We start from the raw sequence: 24722 nt of genomic DNA on the forward strand, positions 1-24722 counted from the left end.
TTCCAAGTCTCGAACCAGGGTTTCACAAAACCCACAAGATTTTCTGTCGACAGAACAGAGCAAACCTAGAGGAGACGAGGCACCAAGCCATAAGGAGATAAAATGTTCCATTTGCATGCCCAGAACCCACCATACAATACCAGAGCGAGTATGGGGAAACGAAACTAACATAGCCAACCTTCAACGCTCAACAGCCATTAGCAAGTTTACAAACCCTCAGCCAGGACGGAGCAGAGACCCAAAGTGATGGAGAAAACCCTCAAAATGAGGCAAGTTAGGGTTTCAACCGATTGAAAGAGCGGGAGGGGAATAAAGAACGAGGATAGGACACTTGTCCTCATCACACAAGATCACAACAATCACACCATACAACAACCGTAGATTAAATCATATAAATCAAAACTCAATCAATTAAGGTTGTACTTATAAGGTGCCACTTTATTTCAGATTTGGTTAATCATTAATTACAGCTTGTCAACACTTTGTCCGAGGGCTGGAGGCTGGGCCCATCATTTTCCCTTGTAGACCTATCCTTATCTTAAAAAAAAAAGTTAAAATTTACATGTGCTTTACCCACTGTAAAACCTTGTATGTATGCATTTAATTTGAAAGGTTCCTGTATACAACTTTTTTAAACTGGAAAAAATATATAATTAAGCTATTTTTCTCGCGAGGTTTACCGGTTAGACCGGAAATGCACCTACAAGAGCCTGTGGCCTAACCAACTTAACTGGTGTATTGAGGTAAAATTACACGCTATGGGTTGGCCTCATAAGCATCCTAATGATTAACATCCTTACTCTTGTAAATTATCTCGAGATCATATATGGATTATCCTATACTCTCCACACTTCCCTGTCTCCAAGAAACCTTTGTTTCCATGCATAGATGTTGATCCCCTTTATCTCACATAGGATTGCTTATGTTGGAGAGGAGGTCTTCATTGGCTTGGGTAGGAAGGATCCAGAGGAAGGTTTCATTAGTGTCAATAGTGTAGATCAGGTTGCAGCTTAACCGCCTCTTATTTTTCTCATTTCAATAAATAAACTCATGTTCCATTCCAATATTCATTCCTTATTTTTATGAATGCGGATTTGTAATGGATAGTCTTATGATCTGACTTGTTTACATGCATATGTAATTTGAATGCTATGATTAGTTGGTGTTTTCATTTCCATTTTGTAGGTCTATAAATTTGGGAGGAGGACTTAGGGCTTGGACCTTGCAAGATTTCCAACAAACATAGGACCTATGGGTATGCTTTCTTTGCCAACATTTTTCAATTGAAGTATTGTGCATGTCTGATTGAGTTTTATTGACTGAATTATGTCTATGTTCTATTTGGGATTTCAACGCTAGCCCTATGGAATATTTCTCGCAAAATGAAATAGGTACTCAATGCCCAAAAAATTATGTCCATTGAGTTTAGCCTTTGTGCTTGGGTAGAATAGTTTTTATCCTCCCTGCCCATGTTCATGTCTTGTATGCTGTCATGTTTACGCTGTAGAATAGAGTGACTTGTTGTACTCTTAAGTGAGTCTATACCAAGGGTTGGCCTAGTACCAACAACCTCTCTCTTGATTTTTAGTAGAGAGGGAGGCTAACTTTCTTCTCTGAGCGGTACCTAATGCCCAAAATTTTAGCAAATAAAAAGAATATGGAATAAGTTGTAAATAGCTTTTGTTTTAATATATGTAATGGAAAATCCATTTTAGACATCAAAATTTTTCAATGACTATATGCCTATATAAAATGGAAAAAGGAAGCATCTTCTTGTGATTAGGAAATGTGTCAATTAGTAGTAGTGGTAGATAAGGTGGCTGAAAATTATGAATGCATGACTGTCATCAGGGATCAAATTTGAATGTGGATGTCATATTTCAATTTAAAGCGTTATTGTTGGTTTTCACATTTTATGATGGGAAATTAAAATAAAGAATGTTTTTCATCTGGATAGGAAAGAGAGGAGATCTGAGACAAAATTAACATATATGTGATGTTGTAAATAATGTTTAACTATGTTATCCCTTCTTAAGACTTCACCCACATATATGTACCAATTTTTCCCTATGATGCAAGAAATCATTGAAGATCGAAACAAAGTATATTGAATATAAATGTAAAACATGTTGAATGCATGCATAGTGGTCTCAATATATCTAAAAAAAATTGAGTATTATTGGATTCTTGAATATCTCACAAAGCAAAAAAGAAGAAGAAGAAGAAACAATGCTTGAAAGATATATTTTATGCTTGGATATAAAGAACTATGTGTAAAATCTATTCAAGAAGTAATGTTGAAATTAATAAGTACTCAATAATAAGTTCTAACTCTATTACTTTGGTTTGGCTATCTTATTGCAGCTGTTTTTTTACAGCAAAACAGCTCTGCTTTCTGTGGTCCTTTAGACAGAAAGAGCTTTTTTGTTTTTTTGATTGCTTTGTATAGCAATTGGCAAATTTGGAATGCTCAACATATGCAATGTATCTTTTTATTCTCTTAATAAAAAGATCGCTTTTTCTTCGGAAAAAAAAAGTTCTAACTCTATTACTATTTCTTTACAATATTTTAGGGCGGACTACCCTTTGACTCAACCTCCTATAACTCACACTCCGCACTTTCTGTAGAGTCTTTTACCCTAATATTTCCCAAAATTCTAGGCTTCGCACCCCATACTCATTATGTGGGTCTTTCGCTACCCAACAGAGCCCATCACCACCAAAGGAAAAATACAACTACAACATCTTTGCTTCAGTCAATGTAGGAATTGACATGGTAGATAATTCTATTTTATATTCTCTTCTTTAATAGGTCTTGAAATTCTCCCTTTTTAACTCTTTTTTTCCATTTTTTTTCAACTCCTTAGTCTCTAATTTTCTATGTTATTTAGTATTGCTGAAGAAATATGTTATTTTAACATTGCAAGTGATGGCACATTTTAATTTCCAAACTTACGTTGATGAGCTCACAACTCTAGTGAACTCTAGTTTGATCTCCATGAGCCGAATAGATGATGCATTTAGGAGGATTCAAAAAGTCATATTCGTTACTGGTTTGTTTGAGCATGCAAAAATAGATTGCTCCTTGTTGGGCATGGTTGGAAATCTTGTAAGCATAACATTTTTCTTCTTTCCATCTTTTTTATTTTTCCACTCTCTAAGAATATAAACGCATGACTTCCTTCCTGTAAAGAGTACAAGAAGTTTTGATTATTTCATGATCCATTTGATTCATAAATTTCATTGTGTTTCTTTATGATTCAGGCACATAGAGAGCTAGCTAGAGAAGTTGTACACAAGTCTCTTGTTCTCTAGAAGAATGGGAAAATGCTTGGAAAACCATTATTGCCTCTTGACAAGAATGCTCCAAAGATACTTGTAGCAAGCAGTCATGTAGACATTCTGGGGTACTAGTGTGGAGGATGGACTATAAGCTTGGAAGGTGGCAGTGGTGCAACAAATGCAGGTAAACTCAACAAATTTGAAAGTGTTAGTTCCCACAAATAGTTATTTTCTAGCAACATAAACCCCTCTAAACCAAGGTCTGAAATGCATCTCTTTGAGCTCCAATATTTCAGTTATCATCCAGCCATTTGCAAAAACATTTAAAGTTGAAATATATATAGTGGAACTTCATAATTTCAGGTCCACATCAGATATCCATTTAGATGTTTTTGTGTTGGGATGGGATCCATACTCAATGCACCAAATTCTCGATTAGATATATATGTTGATAGATTGCCTCCAACCACATATGGACTAAATAGATGTGTTTGTGCTGATCTATAAATTCAAAGAACCCAATACTTACAACAATGGCATATCTTATGTCAAGTTTGGTTTGAGCTCCAATATTTGACCTATTAGGCTTCAACTAGCCATTTGCGTGAACTTTGAAGTTGTGATATGTACACCTTGGAAGTTCACAAGTTTAGATGCACACAACAGATGTCTATTTAGATGGGCATGTATTGGGATGAGATATGGGATCTATCAAAGCATCCAATGTGTCAAAACCACTCCCATAGGGAATACATAGATAAGTCTCTATTGCAATCTAGATTTAATGCAGTACCATATTTGTATTTTTGGATTTTGTTTCATATTAACAATCTCCCTCTCTTTCTCTTTCAAATGTGTGTAGATAGGTTTGTGGTGTGATTTGTATTCAATGCACCTAATACTATCTAACACCATTGGTATATCCCTATGTTCAGATTTTGTTTCATATTAATATTAAATACTTTCCTCTTCCAACGTATATGGGTGGTCCATATCCCTCCCTATTAAGACTAGATAGGTATTTGCTAGATTTATATGAAATGCACCCAATGCATTGTCTATAATATATAGGTTGAACTAGTAATCCCAGCCTACAAGACTATATGGGTCTCTGTTAGATCTATATTCAATGCCTTCAATACATCATGTAGATATATATGTTGAACCAGATACCTATGAGGTGTAGACCAATGGGTTTGTGTGGGGTTTAGTCCCATCAGTTCTCGGGTTCAAATTTCATGGGGAGGGGTTGAGGGTGATAGCCAGTTGTGGGGGGGGGGGGTGGTAAAAATTGTCCCGAGGGGTGTCTAGGCTTGTCTAAGTCTTCACAAAATCATTATAAAATATCTTGTAGTTGTACAAATAATTCTTCCATCCAATATTAGGGCTACCTTTGGCCTAGTCTCAACTTAGATTGAAAAGCAAATGTTAAACAACATAAGACTATGTTGGATCTATATTTAATACATCCAATGCATTATGTAAATATATAAATAATCACTCCCATCCCAACTACAACTATATGGATTTTTGCATCCAATATATTTTATGGATACTTTTGTTTGATGAATCACACCAACCCACTGGTATTACATGGGTTTTTGCATCATACCAATATCTAATCCACTAATGTATCATTTAGGTTCAAAATATATATTTACACTAAGAAGGGATGGAATCTGATGGATCATATGTTAAAGGATCACCTCTACAACCACGAGGACTTGATGGGTTTATGCTTGGATCTATATTCAATCAACCCAACACATTCCTCTAGATATAATTGTCGATGGATCACCCCATCCCACCCATTGGAGTTACATGACTCTTGCTATTCTATATCCAATGAACCCAATTTATTTTCTACATTCAATATATTTTTAAATTTATCCTAAGTGTGAATGGAGTACCCTAACCCCCCCATTTAGAATGTACCTTGCCACTTCTCTCCATGCAACTATTGTCTTTTAAAATTTTACCTAAATAAAAATCATCTAAATTCACAAATTATATGTAACCAATAAAAAGAATCACTCCCAATTAGTTTTCTAGACCCCATTTCTAGTCGCATTCATGTAGCTCATTATTAATCATTGCATCATATATATTCATTCTTTTATCCTTTTCAACATGCAAATCAGTCTTTTAGAGGCATATTTTTATGTTGCCACAATAGATTTACATGATTCACAAGGAGAAAAATCAATCTTTGGTGTAACTGCATATTTTAGGTTTGATAATTACAAGCCATTTATAGGCTATAAATGTCTTGAAAGTCTTACTTCTAATTGAGTATTCAATTAGACATATTGTGTATCTTATAGGTAACTATTTTTCCCTCCACCCACTTTTATAACTTCCATAACCATTAGGTAGGGATCTACAACTTTGATGCTATATTTCTTCTTTAGTAAAATTTTTGCCAAGACTTTACAAAGTTATATAATTTATTCAAAGTTGTAGAATTTACGATTTTTAAAGTTTCAAGGTATAATATTTTAAATGGCGCTATCTTAATGGAAGAGCACCTGCTTTACAAGCAGGAGGTTGGTGGTTCGATTCCATCATGCCCTGATATTCATATGGAATGATGATGATTAGTTTTTGGTGACGGAGACTATTTTGACTATCACCAATGAGCTTATGGTGACCTTTTTCGACCCTCACCAAGATATGAAATGGTGATGATCAACGAACGTCACCATATATATATGCATCAATAGTGACGGCCATGAAAGGTCCATTACAATAAATCACCATTTTCATATGAAATGGTGATAGTCACTATCCATCACTATAATCAATATTCATGACAGACCTTGAATTTCACCACATCACTTATACTTTTGGCAATGCCACCTTTAATGAGGTTCAATTTTTTGGTGACGGAGGAAAAGGCCTGCCACCATTACTCATATGAAAATGGTGACGGTCACTATTCATCATTATAAATCATTATTGGTGATGAACCTTGAATTTCACCATAACACCTATACTTTTGGCGACGCCACCTTTGGTGACGTTCAATTTTTGGTGACGAAGGCTCTTTTGACCTTAACCAATGAGCTTATGGTGAAATTTTTTGACCCTCACCAATGTCCTTTTTCCTTGTAGTGACACCAACAATTGATCATATGAATTATATTGCAATAGGGATACAAATCAAATATTTCATGGCTTCGATATAAGCCAGGAGAGTACACTTCTTGGAAATGTAAACTCAACATATAACATTTGGTGCATTAATGATAATATTGATATTCAATGGAAATTTCAAGTTCTCAAGACCTTGTTCTCAAGTTCTCACATGCCATGTTTGTACTTTGTTTATAAGACAAACAACATCACAAACAATGTTCACGAAACATACATTGTTTATGAAAGCATTGTTTATGAAGCATTATTGGTGTAAGTTTAAAATGTTGTCAAGTCATTGTCACTTATTCATTAGGGAAATTCACTTCTTCTTCTCATGTGCTACCTTTCATAACCGTTTGACATCGAACCTTCATGACTATTTGACATCAATACTGACACTACTAGCATTCTCCCCCTTTAGCATTGATGGAAACAATGATATGGCCCTCCAACTTTTGTCTTAAGAATCACTCCTCCCTACCTCCCTGAGAATCATTTTTCCTTATTTCTTATTACCTCCATGAGAATCATTTCTCCTTACACCCTTTTCCCTTGCAGACTTGTCCTTATCTTAAAAAAGAAAATTTTAAAATTTGCATGTTCTTTACCTACTGTAAAACCTTGTATGTATGAATTTCATTTGAAAGGTTGCTGCATACAAATTTTTTAAATTGGAAAAAATATATAATTAAGCTATTTTTCAGGTGGGGTTTACCAGTTAGACCGAAAATGCACCTACAAGAGCCCATGGCCTAACCAACTTAACTGGTATTTTGAGTAAAATTACACATTATGGGTTGCCCTCATAAGCATCCTAATGATTTACATCCTTACTCTTGCAAATTATCCCTAGATCATGTATGCATTATCTTATACTCTCCACACTTCCCTGTGTCCAAGAAACCTTTGTTTCCATGCATAGATGGTGAGCCCCTTTATCTCACATAAGATTTCTTCTATTGTAGAGGAGGTCTTAATTGGCCCGGGCAGGAAGGATCCAGAGGAAGGTTTTGTTAGTGTCAATAGCGACAATAGGTTGTAGCTTAATCACCTCTTATTTTTCTCATTCCAATAAATAAACTCATGTTCCATTGGATTCCTTATTTTTATGAATGTGGATTTTTATTGGATATTCTTATGATCTGACTTAATTAGATGCATATGTACTTTGAATGCTATTATCAGTTGGTCTTTTCTTGTCCATTTCGCAGGTCTATAAAATTGGGAAGAAGAGTTAGGGCTTGGACCTTGCAAGATTTTCAACAAACATAGGACCTATGGGTATGCTTTCTTTTCCAACATTTTTAAATTGAAGTATTGCACATGTTTAATTGAGTTTTATTGATTGAATTATGTGTTTGTTCTATTTGGGATTTTAACCTAAGCCCTATGGAATATTTCCCGCAAAAAGAAAGAGGTACTCAATGCCCAAAAATTTATGTCCATTGAGTTTAGCCTTGGTGCTTTGGTAGAAGAGTTTTTATCCTCCCCGCCCAGGTTCATGTCTTGTATGTTGTCATGTTTACGATCTAGAATAGAGTGATTTGTTGCGCTCTTAAGTGAGCCTATATCGAGGGCTTGCCTAGTACCAACAACCTGTCTCTTGCTTTTGAGAAAAGAGGGAGGCTAAAATTCTTCCCTGAGCTATACCTAATGCCAAAAATTTTAGCAAATAAAAATAATATGGACTAAGTTGTAACTATCTCTTGTTTTAATATATGTCATGGAAAATCCATTTTAGACATAAATTTTTTTCAATGAGTATATGCCTATATAAAATGGAAAAAGGAAGCATCTTCTTTTGATTACGTAATGTGACAATGAGTAGCAATGGTAGATGAGGTAGCTGAAAATTATGAATACATGACTGTCATCGGGGATCAAATTTGAATGTGGATGTCATATTTCAATTTAAAGGGTTATTAATGGTTTAAACATTTTATGATGGCAAGTTAAAAATAATGAATTCTTTTCATTTACATAGGAAAAAAAGGAGATTTGAGACAAAATTAATGTATGTGTCAATATCAGTTATTATTCTTATATTGTAAATAATGTTTAACTATGTTATCCCTTCTTAGGACTTCAGCCACATATATGTACATATTTTTTGCTATAATGCAAGAAATCATTGAAGGTCAAAACAAAGTATATTGAATATAAATGTAAAACATGTTGAATTCATCCATAGTGGTCTCAACAAAGTCAACTACTAAATATATCTCAAAAACTTTGGGTATTATTGGATTGCTTAATATCTCAAAAAAATAGAAAGGAAGTAATGCTTGAAAGATATATTTTATGCTTAGATATAAAGGACTATGTGTAAAATCTATTCAAGAAGTAATGTTGAAATTAATAAGTACTAAATAGTAGGTTCTCCTCTAGAACTTCTAAAGATTTAAATCAATAATTTTATATTGAGTAAATAGTTATTATGTCTTTTCCTAAATATATCTTAAAATATTTCACAATTGAAACCTCAAGTAGAGATTCAATCCTTTAATGGGATGGGTTGATAATATTTTAATATATGTTTATTAGGAATGCCCATACTATTTAAAAGGACGACTAATGAGGCTTCAATAACCAATCTTGACATTGGTGTGTTTTTATCAAAAGTTAAACTATTGAAAGATATGAAACTATGTTAAAAAAGATGACATTTTATTTTTGTAATTGTGGTTGATAGTTAGAGTATAAATTAGATTTATAATTTTCATGGAAAACAATTTTCATTGTATATACAATTAGGTTCTTATGTTATCAAACACAATATCCATGAAATGTTTTTTCAAGAGCTACTTAAACCTAATTACTAGTATGAAACACAAAGAGGAATGCATGCAAAAGCAATTATTTAAACAAAAGCAGTAACAAAAACAACTATTTGGAAGAACATTTCTTTAACATATTTGTACAATTCAAAATCAATAAATTGAAAAAGTTTAACAATTAATGTAATGCTTCAATACTTAAATTTATTCAAAATCAATAGATTGAAAAATTTTAACAGTTAAGGTAATGCTTCAATACTTGAATATGAGATGCAACAAAGAGATCAATAACCATAAAAATATCAATTTATGCTTAGCATTAAGATTAGTAAATACCAGCCGACGGGGCTTTGGATTGATGGTGAATGGGTACACTGTTAAAGCACTCCTTGCGATAGGTCACTAGTTCAAATCCCCTAAAAAGAAGATTAGTAAATACTACACATTCATGGAAAACCACTATAATATATATATATATATGTATGTATGTATATAAAATAATACTTAAATTTATTCAAAATCAATAAATTGAAAATTTTTAACAATTAAGGTAATGCTTAAATACTTGAATATGAGATGCAACAAAGACATCAATAACCATAAAAATATCAATTTATGCTTAGAATTAATATTAGTAAATACCACACATTCATGGAAAACCACTATGAAAAAAAAGGTATAAAAAAATATTAACACCTAGCAATTTCTAGGTTGAGGAACATATCATACAACTTTTATTTATAATGATGCGAAAAAATTACCTTTATTGACTTTATAAGAAGACTTCAAATTTCCGCCTTTGGCTTTCGTACATTCAAGTTGGACTTTGTACATTCAAGTTGGATTTCACATTAGCATGTCTAATAAGTAAAATTATGAAAAAAGGATCTTATCAATACAACCAAATACATTCAAGTTGGACTTTGTACATTCAAGTTGGATTTCACATTAGCATGTCTAATAAGTAAAATTATGAAAAAAGGATCTTATCAATACAACCAAATTCCATGCTGATAACTAATGGTTTATTTGGGCAGTTACATTCTTATAATGAGAAATGTAATTTTATGAGATCTTTTGAATAACATATGTATTGTAGGTTGTTTCTTGAGCCTTGGCTTTCGTACATTAAAATTGGTTGGATTTCACATCAGCAAGTCTAATAAGTTAAATTATAAAAAAGGATAACCAAGTTCCATGATGATAAATAATGGTTTATTTGGGCAGTTACATTCTTATAAAAAGAAATGTAATTTTATGAGATCTTTTGAATAGCATCTGTATCGTAAGTTGTTTCTTGAAATTTTCTAATTCATGAATAAAATAAAATTTTAGTTTGGTTTTAAATTTGCACATTCACTTATTAATGTAATTTATTAAAATATTTATATTTATTGTCACATGCAAGGAAGACAAACATATTTCCATAAAGATGAAAAAGAAGAGAGGAGCCAGCGAGCTTTTACAATCATACAGATCCAGGCTTTTAAAAACACAGATATAGAAGGATAAATGCATATTTTATGAAGGATGACAATGTCAAAATCCAAAAGACAATCATATTTCCATGTGGATTAAAGAGAAATAGAGGAGCCATCGAGCTTTCACAATATTATGTATCCTAGCTTTTAAAAGCATAGAGATAGAAAGGTAAATACATAGTTTAGCGAGGATAGCAACCTCAACATATACAATTTAATATCAAGGAAGTTGAAACAAACCTAAATCCTTGTATTTATAAAAGAATATATATAGAGAGAGACTATAGGTGAACATTAGGAACCTAAACTCTTAAGAGAGAAAAAGGAGTGTGAAAACAAGGTAGCCTAGGAAAACCTTTGAGAGTGCTTAGTGGTTAATACTTCCTATTACACACAATAGATCACCAACTTCAAGGATAGCAATATAAACACAAAAAAATGGAATTAAAAGAAATGCTAGGAAGTCAAATGCGAGTAATCTTGAGTCAAGAAAATACTAAGCCCTTCACATTAGCAAGGCATTCTTAGTCACTAAAATAGAAAATCCTTCTATTGCATCATTTTCACCTTTTCTTTAATTTCTTTAATTGAGAAAATAACTTTCAAAAAATATATATATTTTAAAAAGGTCTCAAAATCCTAGCAAATGCTTGAGTGATTGTCATATCAATGAAACAGAAAGGCAATCGCTCGATATGCTTTTAACTTGCAGAATATATTGAAGAATATGAAGCTTTCTCATCCCTTGCTCCTAATCAAATTGTAATTTGTGTTCCAATCAAGTAATCAATTTCCCTCCATGATAATTAGAAGATCACTTTGGAGAAGGACTTCTAGAAGCATTGGGATAGTAGAAATGGAATTAACTGAGAGGAAAATGAAGCACTTTAGTGGGTGCTCCGAAATATTTGAACACAACTAAAAATGATTTTACACTCCCTCCACACATTTTCAAACAGAAACCATTCAACTGCATCTCATTTATTTGCCACCTTTCTGTAATATGTAATTCTTTGAGCAAGAATAGAGCATTCATAAATATCGTCATGAAAGAGGATGCTTCATAATGCTAATAAGTTGGGATCTAACAAATAAACAATTTCTTGTAGTGAATAAATCTTACATGGAATATTTAAGTGATTAAAATGACAACTTTATTCTTAATCTCATTACGACAAAAACAAATTCAACCCTAATTAGTTGGGATCTAACAAATCAATAATTTCATGTAGTAAATTAAACTTACATGGTATATCCCAATTATTTGCAATGAAAGCTTTATTCTTGATCTTATTACAACATAGATAAATTCAAGAGTACATACATATTTCCTTATCTGAGACAAACTTTCAACACATTCCAAGATGTCATGGAAATACAATGATATGATTTACCTATAGGACATGATAAAGCTATCTACATCTAGCACCTATCACTGGACAATAGTGTTATTGAGACACCATCTCATGGCATTAGAATTGATATGGCCCTCTCTCTTTTGTCCTGAGAATCGCTCCTCCCTACCACCCTGAGAATAATTTCTCCTTATTTCTTTTTACCTCCCTGAGAATCATTTCTCCTTACACCCTTTTCCATTGCAGACCTGTCCTTATCTTAAAAAAGAAAATTTTAAAATTTTCATATGCTTTACCCACTGTAAAACCTTGTATGTATGCATTTCCTTTGAAAGGTTCATGCATACAAATTTTTTAAATTGGAAACAATATATAATTTATTTATTTTTCAGGAGGAGTTTATCGGTTAGACCATAAATGCACCTACAAGAACTCGTGGGCTAACCAACTTAACTAGTGTATTGTGGTAAAATTACACGCTATGGGTGGTCTTCATAAGCATCCTAATGTTTGACATCCTTACTCTTGCAAATTATCCCCATATCGTGTATGCATTATCCTATACTCTCCACACTTCCCTGTCTCCAAGAAACCTTTGTTTCCATGCATAGATGTTGAGCCCCTTTATCTCACATAGGATTGCTTCTATTGGAGAGGAGGTCTTCATTGGCCTGGGTAGGAAGGATCTAAAGGAAGTTTTCGTTAGTGTCAATAACAAGGATCAGGTTGTAGCTTAACCACCTCTTATTTTTCTCATTTCAATAAATAAACCCATGTTCCATGCCAATTTGCATTCCTTATTTTTATGAATGTCAGTTTGTAATGGATATTCTTATGATCTGATTTGTTTACATTCATATGTAATTTGAATGCTATGATCAGTTGGTGTTTTCTTGTCTATTTTGCAAGTTTGTAAATTTGGGAGGTGGAGTTAGGGCTTGGACCTTGCAAGATTTCCAACAAATATAGGACCTATGGGTATGCTTTCTTTGCCAACATTTTTCAATTGAAGTATTGTGCATGTCTGATTGAGTTTTATTGATTGAATTATTTCTTTGTTCTATTTGGGATTTCAACCCTAGCCCTATGGAATATTTCCCGCAAAAGGAAAGAGGTACTTAATGCCCAAAATGTTATGCCCATTGAGTTTAGACTTGGTGCTTGGGTAGAATATTTTTTATCCTCCCCGCTCAGGTTCATGTCTTGTATGATGTCATGTTTACACTCTAAAATATAGTGACTTTTTGCACTCTTAAGTGAGTCTATACCGAGGGCTGGCCTAGTACCAACAACCTCTCTCTTTCTTTCGAGTAGAGAAAGGTTAAATTTCTTCCATGAGCGGTACCTAATGCCCAAAATTTTAGCAAATAAAAAGAATATGGACTAAGTTGGAAATGTCTCTGGTTTTAATATATGTCACGGAAAATCCATTTTAGACACAAAAAATTTTCAATGAGTATATGCCTAAATAAAATGGAAAAAGTAAGCATCTTCTTGTGATTAGGAAATGTGTCAATGAGTAGCAATGGTAGATGAGGTAGTTGAAACTTATGAATGCATGACTGCTATCAGGGATGAAATTTGAATGTGGATGTTGTTAGCCTCCTGTTGCAACAGGGTATCATCTTTCATGATTGACATTTTTACATGCCAAATATGTCATACTTTGCAAGCTGCAGTGTTCCATATTTCCAGAAGAGACCAAAGAAGAAGCCATGAAGTGTGCTGATCCAAATGCCACTGCTGCATTCCATTTTGATGAGTTGTTCCAATCTTGAAGAATTTCTTAAAGGGAGGTCCAAACAGTCTAATCTTGGTCTCCCTAGGTTTCAATTTCCTGTTGTAGAATATAGAGAACGCATCTGTCCAAACAGTTTAATCTTGGCAGATTTGTAGATATGTAGAGATTCAAAGGGACCCAACTGTTTAATCTAGGCCCTGGCAGAAATAAGTGCAGATCTAGATAGGAAAATTCAAAAGAAAAATTGTGAATCTGGGTCTGCAAGTCTAAGTGCACCCAAAACAAAAAGAAGAAAAAATGTTAGGACAGTAGGCTGGGTAGGTAGCTGTTTGGTGGCAGAGTGATGACTGATGATCAATTTTGTGTCTCACAATGTCTTATCTTTTCAGATCACAGTTATCAGGCAGTTTTGCATTCAAAGGAAGTACTCAAGCTGGAATTCACTAACCTCCCCTTCTCCTCATTTCCCCCAAATCACTTACTAACATCCCCCAAGAGGTCAAGATCTGCTTGAGCCTCTCAGTTTCATCATTTCCATGACATTCGCCTTGGTGAGGATCTGCTTCACTCAAGGACTGCTCACTCATCATCTGTGAGCCTTCTTTTCCCCAACAAAGCCTAAGGTCTCATACCTTAGTGCCCTCTTTTCATCTCCATATTAACTATTAACTTTATTATATATAACTCCCTAACAATTTTCCCCTTCCCCTATTAAAATCATGTATATAAAACTCCCCTATGTAAATACCCCTCCCTGGCAATATAGCCATATTTCCTATAAGTCTGGGAAATCACAGTCCATCTGGGGCTGTCTTTAGCCCATCCGAGTCATTAAGGAGCTAGTCTGACATCTGGTCAGCTAGTAACCTCTTCCCTAGCCCAAAACCCCTAAAAAACCTTCAAAAACCCATTTTTTGCATTTTTTTCCTACGTTCTGTGCATAAAACACTAACCCCGCTTGGCAAGAACCCATATTTCACCCCTATCCCTAAAACCCAAGTGTAAATATGCCAACCCGCGCTCATAATATTCATACAACACGCAAATCCCGCCATTCCCTATGTTTTAACCCACCGCCGTGATATATTCAAAAGGGAATATTCCCGCGAATATCCCCACCCACTAACCCGCCGTCGCTACCCATCTACCGCCAACCGTTAGATCTGGCCCGCCACAGATCTACGGTGGGTGGGCTTTTCTATATGCAACACGCCTGGGCTTTAGTGTCCGGGAGTTCGGCGGTTTTGCCGTCGTACTCCAGCCACGCGTCAAGCTCTGGGGTGTGGCGGAGCCCCCTCCACCAAGACCTCCTTTTCCCATAAGCGGTGCGCCACAAAACCGCTTACTGCCCGTGACGTCACATCCCACGTCACCCTCTGCCCTGTCACTGCTTACGTCACCCCCTTTGTCCAGTCACCCGATGAGTCACCTGCCTGCGTGGCCTCCTGCCACGTCACTGCCACGTGTCCCTGCCACCGTACCTGCCACATCCTCATCCGTACATGATGACATCATGCTGACGTCATCCCGCCACGTCGTCTGCTGTACAATGTCACATCGTGCTGACGTCATCAGCACTTTTTGGGCGCAAAGGCGCGAAAGTTGCACTTCGGAGCCCCGGAATCCAATTCTGAGGCAGTTTTTGATGAGCAAATCGCTCATCGCAGGATTTTTTAGGCTGAAATGGAGAATCTTCAGGGAATCTTTAGGGAATCTTCTCATCATGCGGCCCCAGGAAGCCCGAAAAGGCGCAAAAATGACCCGTTTTCTTCACAGAGCATACCAAAAGGAGCAGAAGACAGTTCCAGTTGATACAGAGGCCGAAGAGCGGCCATTTACTGGTGATTAGACCCGCAACACATCAGATCAGCAGTCCAGATTTTGTCAAAGAGTATCAGTGGAAGAAAAGACGCCAAAGAGTATCAGCAAAGATTTGTTTAGGGGCTCAAAGCACCTGCACATTAATGAAGCCCCCAGAAAGTCAAATCAAGAGGCATAAGCCCATCCTTGCCCTCAAATCACAATTAAAGCATTCAAAGCCATAGGACAACAAAAAAGTAGAAACCCATGCACATTTATTTCAGAAGCACCTGCACCAAGTCACCAAGGACTACATAAGTTATTCAGACTTGATACGGCCGCCCTCAGCGCAGCCTGAGTTATTTCATGCATTTATTTCTGGTATAGTTAGGTCAGTTAATTATGACCTGATTAGGTCAAGATGTAATAAAGAAACTCTGTAGATAGTTTTGCCATATATATACCACCCTCTGTATAGTTTTAAGGGTTGGTAAATTGAGAATTCTTCACTAGAGACTCGCTGTGTATACCTGAATTTTTCTGTAATCAAAGATTGCCGAAAGCTTGGAGAGCAAACTGTCTGTTGTTGATAAATGCTTTTGGAGACTGAAGATGGAATTCTTGTGCTGCGGCCTGAAGCAATAAGTGCCTCTTATCTTTGTTTATGTGTTTGCCATTATCTAAATAGCAGGAAAAAAGAATAGCCTAGAATTAGTTTAAATACTCTCTATGCTCGATTTCTGATGTTTTTTGATGTTTTCCTCTGAATGAATTGGTTATGAATATTGAGTTCCTTCTGGCTCATGTTTACCCCAATTCACCGGTGTTGGCCAATTATCTAGGGATTCTTGACTGCCCTTAGGTAGCGTCCTGTTACTTTCTCTGCTAATCTGTTGGAGAGATTCTTAACTGCCTCTCTTTCTTTAGCATTCATTTCATCCTTTAAACCTGAAGATTGCTTCAACCTCAGCTATCTTGCTCCATGTTCCCTCACTGTTATTAAGGAGACGCACCTGCAGTTCCCCTCCTCGACTCCACGCCCAATGGTTTGAAACATTCAGACTATACTCTGCCTCTCTACCTGAAAGTGTCAATTTTCCCACCAAAACAAAACAAAGAACCCCCTGAACCCAAGACCTAGCCTAAAATCCTTTCAAACAAAGCTAAATCTAAAAGAGAGAGCCCTCTCTGATTGAAGGTTGGCTGGAACCTGCAGTCCAAAGTTGGTTTGTGGTTACCTCGGCCGTATCCCTTTCTTAACCTTCAGGGACAGCCTCAGTGATAATATAATGGCGACTCCACTGGGGAATTTCCTCAGTTAATTTTACAAAGTTTCACGAAGAAGGTTAAAAATCCCCTGTAGAAATCGATTTTCTAATTGCTGTATATTTCCTAAAACTAAAGATGAAGCCTGAATGTCAGCCAGGAAGCCTTTGAAACTGTTCTTGGTTTACATTAATAGGTTTAGATAAAAGCTGCTTCAGTCAATCTTCATGCTAGTTTTAAGATATACACAGCCATTCCAAAATCTTATCTGGCCCTTGTAAATACAAAAAATATTCCAAAAAGTAAAAATAAAAACAATTCGGAAGCTGGCTCCCAAGAAGAATCCACGATATACAAGATCCAATCCAGATCCCAATCCCCCAGCTGTTTTTGAAAATCCTAACATAATCCCAAAAATCCTTAGGAAACAAGAAAGACAGGAAATTTTCGCTGATTTGAACCCTGAAACATCTTACCCTAGCTGTATTCCGACTCCTGTCAAGGTTTTGTTCCGTTCCACCCCTATTTCCATTAGTTCATCATCTACATCCCCTGGTACTCCTTCCACACCTTCATCCACTGCGCCTGCTAACACTACTGTTGTTTCCACTATTCCAGTTACTCCTATTGTCCCTGTAATCCCTGTTGTTCCTGTTATCCCCACCAATATGGCTAATAGATATGCACCCCTGCAATTGCCTGCTAACGCTGCGGCTTTACCCCAAGATTACCAATCGAAAATTTCATATTTTGATTCCACTGGTCCCTTCACAGCCATTCAGCATGCCAAAAAGATGCAAGACTATTTTGAGAACTACGAAATAGATGATGACAGTGTGAGAATGAGAATTTTTGTTCAGAGTCTAACAGGTGATGTAAGAACTTGGTTCAGATCACTCGCTGCAAATTCCATAACCACTCCTGATGAGCTTTACCTATCCTTTACCAACAGATGGGAGAAAAAGAAAGATCCCTTGCACATACTAGCTGAATATGACACAATTAAACGAGGTCCTCAAGAGACTGTTTTGGAGTACTGTGCAAGATTCAATAACGTCTACAATGCAATACCACAGAATTTAAGGCCTCCACCTGATCTGGCCTTGTACAAATTTCCTGACGGTTTTGACCCTGATATGGCATATCAGTTGAAAGAAAGAGCTCCTGAAACCCTTGAAGACGCGCAAAAGGTTGCTGTTACCGTAGAGGCTAACTTAATTGCCAAGAGAAATAGAGCGAGAATGGAAAAGAGAACCACCTTTAAGGAAGAACCCTCAGCCTTTGACCAGAAGCTTGATGCTATCATTAATGGCCTGCAAAGACTAGGAGAAAGAGTAGAAAATGTTGAGAGAAAAGCATCATGGGAAGGACAGTAGTCCAACACCATAAGAAACCCGAATTTTAGGAAAACACAGAACATAAATGCTGGTAGGCCTAACCAAGACCATGACATTAGACCCCCTTTTCAAGATAACTATGTAGAAGGATCTACTTCTAGTCAACCCATAGAAGACGATCACATGAATTTAATGGATCTAAAGGGTGAGCATCAAACTTTCCTGACACAAGAAGACCAAAACGAACATGATTGCAGTCAATTTCAGACTAAAACTGGTGAGTCTTTTGAATTTAAACAAGGTTATGATACTGCTGTGTATGAAGTACACAAACAGTATAAGCTCAGAACCAGGACCATTGACATCTCTGAGCCTAGCAAGACAAAGGAAAGTAAACAACCCAACAAGATTAAAAACAAAGTTGTTGTAACAGAACCAGCTGATACAACTGCCTCAAACCCAAATCAAGTGACTGTAGAGGACATAACAGACACGTAGCCTGCTGTTGAGCAGCCTCAGCCACCTCCTTTCTCAAAACAAAATTCAAACAGCGTCCCAAAAAGTACTCCTGAAGTTGCAAAACAGCAAGCAGATATTTCCAGTAACATTGATAAGTAAGAGCAAGTCGTTGAAAATTCAAATGAAACGAAAACTGCTAATGCCAATACTAAGACTCCATTGGAGAAGCCTTTTAATTTAGAAACAGAGATCGGAAAACTCAAGATAGCCATTCCTCTTTCAGAATTGGCTAAACACGATGTATATAGGCAACAGATTCAAAGGTCACTTCAACTCCCAGAAAACAAAGATGATGTAAATGTTTTGGATGATTCCCCTGAACTATTGTTTGGACCAGAAGTTAATGGAAAATCAACACAAGGACCTGTCCCACCCGTTTATGTCAGTCTACATATACATGACAAATTTTTACACAATGCTATGTTTGACTCAGGGGCATCGCACAATCTTATGCCCAAAGCAGTTATGGAAAAACTGAATCTCGACATTACAAGACCTTACAAAGATTTATACTCATTTGACTCAAGTCAAGTGAAATGCCTAGGCCTCATAAAAGACTTGTGTGTTTCCTTAGTCCAATATCCTAACAAAACCATCCTGATGGATGTAGTGGTGGCTGACATCCCACCAAAATATGGTATGCTCCTCTCAAGATCATGGGGAGCAAAGCTCCAAGGATCCCTTCAATTAGACCTTTCCTACGCTACTATCTCAGTCTTTGGGCAACCAAAGAGATTATACAGAGAAACGCTCATGAATTATGTAGTAAGTAGTGAAAGCAAGCCTGAAAATTTTCCCATTTATTCAATTCATTCCGATATGGATTCCTTCATTTTATTTAATGATGGAATAAATCTGCCCACTGATGATAAACTGCTGGTTTTAGAAATAGACACACCTATCAATGAGGAATCGGTTACCAACATGAACAAAAATGTCACAACAGCAAATATAACCAGCAGGTTACAAGAACCTCCTCAAACAGAAATTTTGGATCTGCCCCGTCCTGAAACAGCTCAAACTCCTAGCGTTGTCAACAAGCAAGAAATCACATGGTTCTTAGAGTTTGATGGCTCTGTTAACAAGTTAGGAGCAGGGGCAGGTGTCTGGATTCATAACACACACAATAACCATGCAGAAGGACATGCCTACAGACTGAACTTTAAATGCACAAATAACATGGCAGAGTATGAGGCTCTGCTTTTAGGCCTTAAACTGTTAAAAACTCTAGGAGCTGTTAAAATATCTATCCTGGGTGACTCTGATCTAGTTATACAACAGATGAAAGGTAATTTTGTTACCAATGACAACAGAATGAGAGCCTACAGAACTGCTGCTACTGACATACTCCAGTCATTCACTGAATTCAAGCTTGACAAGATTTCTAGAAATCACAACATCCATGCACACAGCCTAGCCACCTTTGCTAGTACATGCAAGCTTCCTTTTGACCCAAGCCACCACTTCACGGCTGAAATAAAACATAGGCCCACTGTCCCAAATAATGTCAGAGATTGGCAAGTGTTCGAGAACGATGCCCAGATTAATAATTTCCTTACCCTTGCGCATTAATTTTCAAACATCAACATTGATATGGATGCTATGACAGATCCACAACAGCAAACAACTGAAAATCAACAAGAAAATCAGCAAACTCTAAATGCTGCAACAGCCAAACAGATCCTGAAACCAACTGTTTTTGACAACGAAAACATAGAACAAATGAAACAAACACAGGTAGAAGAAATAGACAAAACAGAGGCAGAAATCATTGACCTGAAAGATAATTTTTTGCCTGCTGGTCTAACCCCGCTAGAAGACATGTTTGACTCTAATGACGTTCCCAGAAAACCAAAACTGCAACCAATAAACACCGAAATAGAAGAACACAACATCGGGACACCAGAGAACCCAAAAATGACCAAACTGTCCAATAATTTACCACCTGATCAAAAGCCCAAGTATATTGATTTATTCAAATAATTCTAAGATGTATTTGCTTGGAGCTATGAGGATTTGAAATCCTACGACACATCGATGATTCAGCACACCATTCCTTTAAAACCAAACCAGAAACCCTTCAAGCAGAAACTTAGAAGAATCAACCCCCTGCTTCTTCCCCCGATTGAGAAGGAAGTAAAAAGGATGTGGGAAGCAGGCATTATAGCCCCTATCAGATTCTCTGAGTGGGTGTCCAACCTAGTGCCTACAAGAAAAAGGGCAGGTGAAATAAGACTTTGTGTAGATCTCAGAAACCTAAACCAAGTCTCCTTAAAAGACCACTATCCTTTGCCCAAAATGGACCACATATTGCAGACAGTAGTGGGATCATCTAGAATCTCTTTACTAGATGGACTTTCAGGTTTCAACCAAATACTTGTTCACCCAGATGACCAAGACAAAACAACTTTTACCACACCCTGGGGAACATTCAAGTATGTAAAGATGCCATTTGGACTTAAAAATGCTAGTGCTACTTTTCAACGAGCAATGGATATTGCTTTCGCCAAAGAAATACATGACTTCCTAGTTGTCTACCTGGATGACTTAACCCCATTTTCCAAATCTGATAAAGAACATCTCAAGCACCTCAGGCAAATCTTCATGACATGCAGAAAATATGGAATTTCCTTGAATCCTAAGAAGTCCTTATTTGGCCTTGAAGAAGGAAAATTACTTGGCCACATTATATCAAAGGATGGGATCAGAATTGATCCTGAAAGAATACAAGCCATCCTCCAAATTCCATACCCCAGAAACATAAAAGAGCTACAAGCATTCCTTGGAAAAATCAACTTTTTGAGAAGATTCATTCCAAATCTGGCTGAATTAATAAGACTGTTAAGCAACATGTTAAAGAAGGATGCCAAGGTAAGATGGTCCCTGGAAGCTAAGCAAGCATTTGAGAGTATCAAATCTGCCTTAACTCAAACCCCTGTCCTAACTAGTCCACAGTTCGACAAAGATTTTATCATATTTTCGTTCGCATCTGATCACACAATAGCGGCTATCCTGCTGCAGAAGGATGAACAGGGAGCTGAAAAGCCAATTGCTTTTTTCAGCCGAGCCTTAAGAGACGCCCCATTGAAGTACCCGATAATGGAAAAACAGGCCTACGCACTTGTCAAGGCCATCAAGGATTTTAGAATGTACATACTGTATTCACATGTGATTGCCTACGTCCCACACGCTGCTGTAAAAGACATACTGACTCAAGACGGATTTGAAGGCAAAAGAGGTAAGTGGATTGCAAGTATCCTCGAATATGACATCAAAATAAAACCAACCAAGCTGATAAAGGGACAAGGTTTAGCTAAACTGATGTCCAAAACAAATTTTCAAGCCTTAGACATTAACTAGCTGGACAATGAACCGGAGCTGGCGACTCCACAGATCAGTGAAATATTTCTGCAATGCCCCTGGTACGTTGATATATGCTTTATATTGTTAAACCTGTGTGCTCCCCTAGGATTGTCCAGAACAAAGAAGAGATTTTTGAAAATGAAGGCTTTAAAGTTTTGTGTTATTGATGGTGCATTATTTTGGAGAAATCATGAAGGTATATTGTTGAATTGCTTAAATATGAATGAAACTAACAATGTCATGAAAGAATTCCATGCAGGTGATTGTGGAGGACATCTCTACTGGAAGTCCACAGCAGACAAAATCCTAAGGGCTGGTTTCTACTGGCCCACTCTTTTTGCAAATGTTAAAAAGTTTTCCACGTCATGTCACAAATGCCAAATTTTTGAGGGCAAGAGAAAATTGTTGCCCCTGCCCCTTAAACCAATCTCCACCGAAAAACCTTTTCAACAATGGGGCCTTGACTTCATCAGAGAAATTCATCCCTCTTCCTCAGGCCAGCACAAATGGATCCTAACAGCCACCGACTGTTTCACTAAGTGGGTTGAAGCCATTCCCTGTAGACAAGCCAATGATACCATCATTATCCAATTCCTTGAATGCAACATCCTTTCCAGATTTGGCTGCCCTGAGAAAATCATCACTGACAATGCCGCTGCCTTTAAGTCCAAAAAGCTGTTTAATTTCTGCCACAGATTCCATATTACACTGGGCCACTCCACAGCGTATTACCCTCAAGGTAATGGATTGGCCGAATCATCTAACAAGAGCCTCATCAACATCATAAAGAAGGTACTAGAAGAAAACAAGAAGAACTGGCACAAGAAGCTAGTGAATGCCCTATGGGCAGACAGACTCTCAAACAAAAGATCCATTGGGATGAGCCCTTATGAGCTGGTATATGGCATGGAGGCTAGATTTCCTTCATCCCTGGGCATTCCTACTATCAAGCTGTTACAGGAAATTCAGGCTGAACCAAATGACATTCAAAGAAGAATTAATCAGACAATTCACCTTCAGCAAACCAGAGAACAGGTCTATGACAGAGCACAAATCTTACAAGAAAAGCTCAAAAAGATGTTTGATAAGAGAGCTAAAGCTGAAGATTTCAGTATTGGTGACAAAGTTTTGAAGTGGGACTCAAGAAGAGAAGACAAGGGCAAACATGCCAAGTTCGACTTTCTGTGGAAAGGTCCATTTGAAATTTCTGCTGTTCAAGGAAACAACACCTATTTTCTCAGATCTATGGAGGACAGCACTGGTGAAGAAGGCCCTGTGAATGGCAGGATGTTGAAACATTATCACAATCCTTGTTGTTGAAACAATGCAAGTTCTGTAAATATCTTTGTACAATATTATTTGTATATATCACCACTCAGTTTAAATTTTTGTAAACAGGCCGATTGTTAAGGAATAGCAGTAAATTTGGAAAGGATGCAGCCGATGCAAATTCTTCAAATCTCAAAAGCATCAAAAAAGAGCAATAACTTTCAGTTTATATTAGCATAGTTGCTCAAGCATTGTACATAAAAATCAAGCACGCAGAAGAAAGCAGGCGGTGCTGTACAGTTCACAGAAAAGCTCAGTTGAGGAGGAGTTGTTCATAAGTTTCAGAGTTTCATACTTTAAAGGCCAGAACAAAAAAGTTTTCAGTCTACAGCAGCTATAGAATATCAAGGCAATCTGACCTGCTGTTCTTGACTTTTCACCAGGAAAAGCCATCCCCAAGTGGAGCCACTGTTAGCCTCCTGTTGCAACAGGGTATCATCTTTCATGATTGACATTTTTACATGCCAAATATGTCATACTTTGCAAGTTGCAGTGTTCCATATTTCCAGAAGAGACCAAAGAAGAAGCCATGAAGTGTGCTGATCCAAATGCCACTGCTGCATTCCATTTTGACGAGTTGTTCCAATCTTGAAGAATTTCTTAAAGGGAGGTCCAAATAGTCTAATCTTGGTCTCCCTAGGTTTCAATTTCCTGTTGTAGAATATAGAGAATGCATCTGTCCAAACAGTTTAATCTTGGCAGATTTGTATATAGGTAGAGAATCAAAGGGACCCAACTGTTTAATCTGGGCCCTTGCAGAAATAAGTGCAGATCTAGATAGGAAAATTCAAAAGAAAAATTGTGAATCTGGGTCTGCAAGTCTAAGTGCACCCAAAACAAAAAGAAGAAAAAATGTTAGGACAGTAGGCTGGGTAGGTAGCTGTTCGGTGGCAGAGTAATGACTGATGATCAATTTTGTATCTCACAAGGTCTTATCTTTCAGATCACAGTTATCAGGCAGTTTTGCATTCAAAGGAAGTACTCAAGCTGGAATTCACTAACCTCCCCTTCTCCTCATTTCCCCCAAATCACTTACTAACATCCCCCAAGAGGTCAAGATCTGCTTGAGCCTCTCAGTTTCATCATTTCCATGACATTTGCCTTGGTGAGGATCTGCTTCACTCAAGGGCTGCTCACTCATCATCTGTGAGCCTTCTTTTCCCCAACAAAGCCTAAGGTCTCATACCTTAGCGCCCTCTTTTCATCTCCATATTAACTATTAACTTTATTATATATAACTCCCTAACAATTTTCCCCTTCCCCTATTAAAATCATGTATATAAAACTCCCCTATGTAAATACCCCTCCCTGGCAATATAGCCATATTTCCTATA

This window comes from Pinus tabuliformis, chromosome 7 (genome assembly GCF_031772625.1).
Source record: "Pinus tabuliformis cultivar Carrire ecotype Pingquan chromosome 7, CPIR1, whole genome shotgun sequence".
NCBI classification, from domain to species: Eukaryota; Viridiplantae; Streptophyta; class Pinopsida; order Pinales; family Pinaceae; genus Pinus; species Pinus tabuliformis.